This window comes from Drosophila teissieri, chromosome 3L (assembly GCF_016746235.2).
Source record: "Drosophila teissieri strain GT53w chromosome 3L, Prin_Dtei_1.1, whole genome shotgun sequence".
NCBI classification, from domain to species: Eukaryota; Metazoa; Arthropoda; class Insecta; order Diptera; family Drosophilidae; genus Drosophila; species Drosophila teissieri.
Genome location: NC_053031.1, coordinates 5,360,329 through 5,367,887, shown reverse-complemented (window position 1 = coordinate 5,367,887; position 7,559 = coordinate 5,360,329). Strand labels below are relative to the sequence as shown.

At 39.3% G+C, this 7,559-nt stretch overlaps 1 long non-coding RNA gene across 1 annotated transcript; it reads right to left on the bottom strand.

Moving 5' to 3' along the window:
- Nucleotides 1–875: 875 nt before the first annotated feature.
- Nucleotides 876–2,080, bottom strand: LOC122617910. The gene is made up of 4 exons (XR_006325981.1): nucleotides 1,887–2,080; nucleotides 1,614–1,821; nucleotides 1,389–1,559; nucleotides 876–1,305 (listed from the first exon to the last, which is right to left on the bottom strand). It is a non-coding gene; the product is annotated as an uncharacterized LOC122617910 (long non-coding RNA).
- Nucleotides 2,081–7,559: the final 5,479 nt, after the last annotated feature.

The window sequence follows — 7,559 nt, the reverse complement described above, 5'->3', positions numbered from 1 at the left end:
CCACCATATGCACGCCCCTGTCGTCCTGTCTCGCTGTGCTGCCCAAATTGAATTTAAATGTTGGATTGAAATAAAATTGAAAAGAATTTACATGCCCAGCGGGTGTCGACTTCTATGCCATTCTATTTAAAGTAAATTAGGGAATGTCTGCGTCCAAACAGATCGATATTTAAGCACCTATAAATATTTATTTACGCAGCACAAACAGTCAGGGCTTTTTGTGGCCGTGTGGTTAGGTGTATAAATTCATAACATATATTTCAGACAGGTATGTAACATAAGGCAGACAAGTCTGAGAAAAGCTTATTTATGTACATCGATTTGGCTTTTGCGTATTTAGGGCATATGGCAAAAGGCTAATGTGATATTAATATAATCAGAAAGTTAACTGTTTGGGACAAAATTGAGGCTTTTCTGGGATATCCTATACATACAAATTAATTACTTCAGTCTTAAGTGGATATAAAGTAAATTGTGTAAACTAAAACTGGTATTTATTACTTCCAACTCAACTCAAACGTTGGCAATCATTTGATTAAGCGCCTACACCGAAACCACAGCTATTATTTTGACAAACCTCACACAAAAACGGAAATATCAGAGAAACGTATTTGGAAATCAAAGGCGGTAACAAAAGGCATTGTGAGCTTTTGATTTTTGGATTCCTTCTGCAATTGATGCCGAACAGCCGTTGGCCAAACTCTCACAATCGGCAACCGCAAAATGTGAGGCTACCTTTTTTTCTGTATCAGCGTTTCGTTGGCGATATAGAATAGGATTTGAGTCCTGCTGCCATGTGACAACCGGTCAATTTTATTTTCTTTTTGTGTCGTTAGTGGCAGGCAGCAGAAACTAATGCCAATGGCTGGCTGGCAGGATGTTGTTCTCCGTGTTTGCGTTTGTGCCACGCAACGGCTGTTGACCAATTTGTGGGCCATCACCAAGTGTGAAATTTCCAATTTCCGTACTGGATGCGATCCCCTTTTCCATTTCCACCGCCTGCTTTTCCATTTTTCCGTGCATCCGACACCATTTCTCTCCCTGCAGCATTTGTCTCACTTTTCGATTGCGCTGCATTTGCATCAATGTTTCGCTGAGTGTTTGTCCAAGTTTTTTTTTGTTTTCTGCCTGTATGTGCTCTGTTTACATTCAGCCATCATCAGCAATAGCGATCTATTTGCTGAACCACTGAAGTGATTTGCTTGGAAAATTGTTTAACCGTCCGGCATTGTAAATAAAATGTTTCTATTCTGTTTACCCATTGCTTGTACGGAATATTTAATTTAGAAAAATGCTGCTAGCAATCTGAAAACAACAAATATTTATAGTGAATTAAACTCAATAATGATAATCAAGCTATACATTTATTTTTAAATTAATCAACCCACCTTAAGCTACCATTGACAGGTTCAGGCACCAGCTCATTATCCTCATACCCATTTGAGAAATCAAATATCATACGTTCCAATCAACAGGAGCCCCAAACCCGAAAGTTTGCCCTCAAAGCTGATTTGAATTTAATTAAAAGCATACAAATTGATTTAGCCCAGCTCAGGAATCTTGGGGGAATGGTCATGGAGTGAAAGGTCATCACAAAACTTAAAGACACTCACAAATTAAAGCGATTTCAACTGGTAAACCTTAGCTACCTGAGCAGCCCTTGCCGATGTTCCAAATTAATTATGCTCAAGCGAAAGTTTAATTGAAGATATTGACGTAGATCCGGCTGTGTTCTGGCATAATTACACCTGTCCAAGTTGTTTCCACTTTGTTTCGGGCGCTTTCAATTTCACGAATGATAAAACACAAATTAAGATTACCCTGTGCGAAGGAATGGGCCCAGGATGATGGGTTATACGCACTTAAGTTTTGTAAGGCGAACATACCTTTGAACTTCTATCAGCCAATTATTGGCTATGGCCACATTATCAATGACTGATTAAACGACCGCGTTTTTTTATATTAGCTTAAAGCCGCAAAAAGGTCTTCAATGGCATACAATAAACAAGTCTTAAAAGACGAACGGCCTAGACCTTCAATATTTTCAGACCTCTCTTTAAAGTACTCTTTCTCAGGGTATTCTCCTTTCTGTCACACAGAACAACACATTGGAATATCACATTATTGGTATATTAAAATTTCCTTAGGAAAGTTACTAGATTAAATATTCTATGGAAATAAATTTGAATAAATTTAATAAAATATATTTTAAAGAGTGTTTAAAGCTGCCAACAAGCAGATGAATTTTCGTGTGCTCCCGCGGTCCCTTCCATTCAACTAAAATAAAAACCATAAATGGCGGCAAAGGCAGAAAAAGAAGCGGAAAATGGGAAAACCCCCAAATGGGGCATGGGGCAATCAAACAGAAAGGCTGCCTCAGCGACTGACTCAGGATGTGACTTTGAGTGTGTATATATGTGTGTGTGTGTATATGGGGCAACTGCAAATGGCTGCCGGTTAAATTGGCAACACTTTATCAAAAAATATAAAAAGCACTAAAAGTCAAAACGCATGGCAAACTGTTGGCAGTGAAAAATAAAGAAAAATAGAATAAAAGCGACTGCTCTGAAAGGGACAGGGTCCAATACCCGGGCCCACAAAGATGAGGATGATGACGATGATGATGTTGGTGGCAAAAAGGCTTGCATATAGATTGGCAATAAGGACAAGTTGAATCATCATCATGGCAGCGGAACCATCAAAATACTCGTAGGGCCAACGGGATGGGGATGTGGATGGTGGAGGGCAAGGAAAGCACAAAAAATATGCAAATACTCTCGCATAATTCATATGAAATTGTTCTATTTATGAAATGTGACAAAGACGCCATTTATACAGCCCCTTTTCATGGGCAGTTGTCATATTTTAAAGCGGGTTGTTTATTTACGGTGCGTGTACTAGAGAAAATATTACGTTAAATTGTATGCATCACGAAAATATTTACTAGCCATATTAAAATGTTAAACTTATTTTTAAAGAGCAAACGCTTACATTTCTCTCATCTGATTATTTTTATTGAAATTCTATTATGTTACATAAAACACTTGGCAATAAACTTTTTTCAGTTTGATAAATTATTAAGGTTTTTATGGGAGCTTACATTTACATTAATGGCTTACATTTTAATGTTCAATTCAGCTTCAGCCAGAACTATCAGTATATAATTTTCATGCATTTTTTACCAATGCATTTAAGTACACACACAGAAAGCTCCTGTGACTGTTTCATTAACAAATAATTCAGGCATGCATCATTCTGATCATGAAATGCTATTCATTTTTTTGTGCAGCTGCAATGGTTCTTATTTGGCCAAGATTGATGGATAGAACTTTTGCCAGGCACCAAAAGAATTCTGTATGGTTTTTTGTTCCATGTGCCTGATTGAACCGCATTGATGAAGCTATATGAAGCTTTTTTGCGGAGGTGTTGTGTTTTTTAAATTGCAAAAACTGCATACGCAGGCTGAATAAAACATTCTCTCTTTAATAAGCATAATAAAGGGAACAGTTTTTTCCTTTGAAAAGCAAATAGTAAATACATCTGGGTTCTTTTTCTTCCTGCAATGCAAATTTCATTACGATGGATCAAAAGTGACCAGCCATACCTTTAATTCTTTTGAGCAACGAAACCCAGATTAACAACCATATATGGTAAACTAGTACCACGACATCGAAATCTCTAGCCAATGACCGAGCGAATAAAATGTAAATTATTTATAAGGTAGCTGTGCTACGAAGGAATATGCCATTTCCTGCAATGGAAATTCCACTCCACGGGCGAACCAAACCAAAACGCAGAAAAGAAAGATGGCTAACTTGAAAAGTGCCTCGGAAAATGCATTAAATTCAGTTTTCATGCAACTGAGACAACAGTTGAGTAAATTATGGCAACGAGCTGCCGCCAACTATCCAAGAGTAGCAGAAGCTGGCTTTTCCGAAAAGAGGTAGAGGTTGGGAAAATTGGAGGAAAATGGCAGCAGGAGGATGAAAATAAGTGTCAGTCTGGCTGGCAGGCTCTGTTTGGTCTCTTGAAATTTTTATGAAGCGTGTTGAATTTTCCTTTTGAAACTTTAAAAAGAGAAGACACAAACTTTTTTATTAAAATAAGAAACAATTTTCTTTTTTATGAAACTTTTTTTGTTGACCATATTTATAGTGGATCAATTTAAAAATTATGTTTAAGACAGCTTCCTAAAACAGTCTAAAAAATATAAAATGAATATGCTGAATATGCTCCAAATTAACATTTATACTAATATATTTCATAGTCCTAAAAAGTGAAATAAAACTATTTTTTAACTTATAAGCCAAATAATTTTTTTTCGATACGTAAAATAATTTTTTTTTTTATAAAATAGAAATGTAAGTTTACTATGCTAACTGTTTTGCTTCGAAGCCCGAAACAAACTGAACTTCATTGGCAGAGAATCACATTCCGTTCGGATCTGGTTCGTTGAGTTTTCCACTTCGTATAAGAGTTTTCCGGCGCGTGCGTTTGAGTTGACATTTTGTGGAGAGTTCAACTCTCGCAGTATCTTAACAATATTGTTGTTGATGATGATTTGGGCCACAAACTCACATTTTGTGAGTGCAGAGAAAAAACGAGAAAAGAGCGGAAGGAAAAAAAGGAAAAATCTTAAATTTCATTGGCTAAGCAAATGTCACAAATTAGAAGGCAACACAAAAACGAAGAGAGTTAATACAAGGGAATGGAAGTCAGGCAAAAATTGTTGAGGTAGGACACTATAAACATATTTCACTAATAAATGAGGAAAGAAAGCATGGAAAAGTATAGAGCCGAAAAATATGAGTAACCATATGGTAGTACCTTTATTGGACCACCTCTTTGAGTTCCCTTTACGGCGTGGGTGTGTACTTGTGAATCCATCACCCAGCCGGGGAAAACTCATCATAAAGTGTAGTGGATGGCAGACTCCCATTCCCACGGACATTGCAGATGGAGCCGAGGAAGGATTTACAGCATCCGCATATGGGCATCATCTTTATCCGAGTGTCTGCGGCTGCTCCTTTTATATTTATTACATCATTCGATGGCATAAACTCGCATATTAAGTGGATTGATGTATTAATATTTAAACGGCGATTTGTGGTTTGCGGTGAGCTAAAGTTGCTTGGGGGTCCGAACTCGAGCCACTCTTTAACCTTTGACCCTTTCTCGAACATATGGCAGGCACTTGGGGCATAATGAGGCATCTGCATATCAGGGAATCGATAAAACTAATCTTACCATTTTGTAGCGCCATTATTTTGCGAGCTTCTGGCTGCCTCTTCCCCTGATCTGGTCACATTAAAAGGCGCCACATTCAACGCATTGTGAAGTCCCGTGCAAACTTTTTGTGTGTGCGTGGCTCATAAATAAAACATAAAGTCGCCCCCTTCTTATTTTTATACATTTTATATGCTGGTGCAGCCTCCGAAGTGGAGGAGAACTTTCCCGAGGTCGCCGAACACGGAACATGTTTGGAAAATGTTTATAAAATGACGCAGCAAGCGTACAAGTCATAAATAATGCGTTTCAGCTGGTGGAGACGGGGCATAAAAAGGTAAGATGTGAAAAAGGACGAGAGGACGAAGTTAAAGTGTCGCAGTAATTTGAAATTAGCACGCGTTTGACATGCAAATATCGGGAAACAAGTTGAGACCGCATCTCCCATCTGGCAATTACTACTGCAGACGAGCACGCGGCGTATGCGCAATATGCCATCCATAAGTTCTTTATTGCAAAATGGAGCCCACGATGAGGGTTACTGTAAGATGACCCTAATACTGACCCTTTCCGGAATGCTCGGAATACCAATGAGTTGGGTAACTTTAAGCTGACCCCGGTAGAGATCAATCTATACCTTACTTCCCCATCTTACTTTCGTAGCCTGCGGATGTCTCTGGCCAATAAATAAATTACAAGTGACACATGCACAATTATTTACAATTAATTACGTCTGTGACACAGTGACACCCTCTGTCCCTTGGAGGTGCCTAAGGTCAATGTCCTCCTTCCTTTTTGTTTATCTCACTCAAGTATGCAGTTCAGGAGGCGTGGCAATTATTGAACTCCCACCCACAATGCCCCAACTCCATCGATTAACATTTAATTGCATCTGCGGCTGCCCGAATTTAGGGCCACAAATTCCGTAATCGAAATTATTGTTGAGGCCTCTGCGCCAGAAATCGTCGCATTATGCCCGATCCCTGGGTGTATATATATTTGATGCGAGTTGCGGGGCAAGTGCAAAGCTCATCAGGTGCAGGCTGCCCATCAATGAACAATGAAATTAGGAGCTGCGACCTGGAAACTGGTACTTACACACGTTCGAGGGATTCCGTCAATCAGGAGTCCACTGAAAGGACCCCTGATCGAGAGTCAATTTAACGCGGATGTTAAGAGCAAGGAAATCCCATCCAAGTAATTTCCAACCAAAAAGGGGAAGCCGTTTTTTGTGACTGCGGTTTTCCCTTCCCACAATTTTGCGACAACAAGCGGCAAATACTTCCGCATTTCACACGCTTTTGCCCGACTTGAACTTTCCAAGGGGGAAGTGGGTAGAATTCCACAAATGTTGCCCAAAAATAACATTTGAATGCCAGAAAGGTTTTATTTTCAGGCTCGTCGCAGACAAAAAATAATAAAAAAAGGACTGAAAAAGGTTGAGGGGGAAATGGCAGTGAAATGGAAATGTAGACAACTCTATTTGGAGGTGTTTCTGGGAGGGAAATGCTTCTTCATTTGCGACCGAGTGAATAAGTGACACTTTTTTCGCAGTTGTTTCCAAACACAGACTATGACAAACAAACTGAACCAGAGGGCCGAATTTTTCTAAATTGGTGTGTTTGCTTTGCACTTTTTCCTGTTTGAAACTGATACTGATACAATTGAATACCGTTGAAACGCGTTACAGAACATTAATATTTGATTTTGTTGTTTGTTTTTAATTTACTCGAAAGCAAATTTGCCTAGCAATGCCCATCTCACCTCCCATCTCACATGAGCAGCCAGACGAAAGTCACCCATTAGATCCCCTCAACTCCGACTGATGCACTCCATTGATGGAAATCGATATTCGGATGAGTCTTGCCACTGACACTGCACTCAGTTCATTTGAAAATCAGAAGAGGAGTGGGAGTGGGAGAATATATCCTTGGCTTCTACTTCGTAGAGGTTTCTGCTTTCCTGTTCTAATGAGTATCCTTGGAAATGAGGGGGAGTTCTCCGGTTCTATGTACAAATCCTTGCAGTGTTGATTTATAAATATCTCCTATTATTTGTGCCCTCAGCTAAGCAGCTTTCCACATGCCCATGCAAATGCGTAGATATCCTTTTCAGGCTCTAGATTTATGCACTCCAGATGCTGGACTCAGTCAGAGGTTAAAGGAAGGCAAACTTCTTGGCGAGTCCGATTCAGAAAGGATTTGACCCATTCGTCTGTTTGTCGGGAAAATGTATCTCGAAAACTTAAATTCCATTTATATTTTTCATCATCATCTGAGCTTAAGTGCTCACACGAGGGGCGGACGGGAAGGGAGAATGTGCCAGCTGTTAAT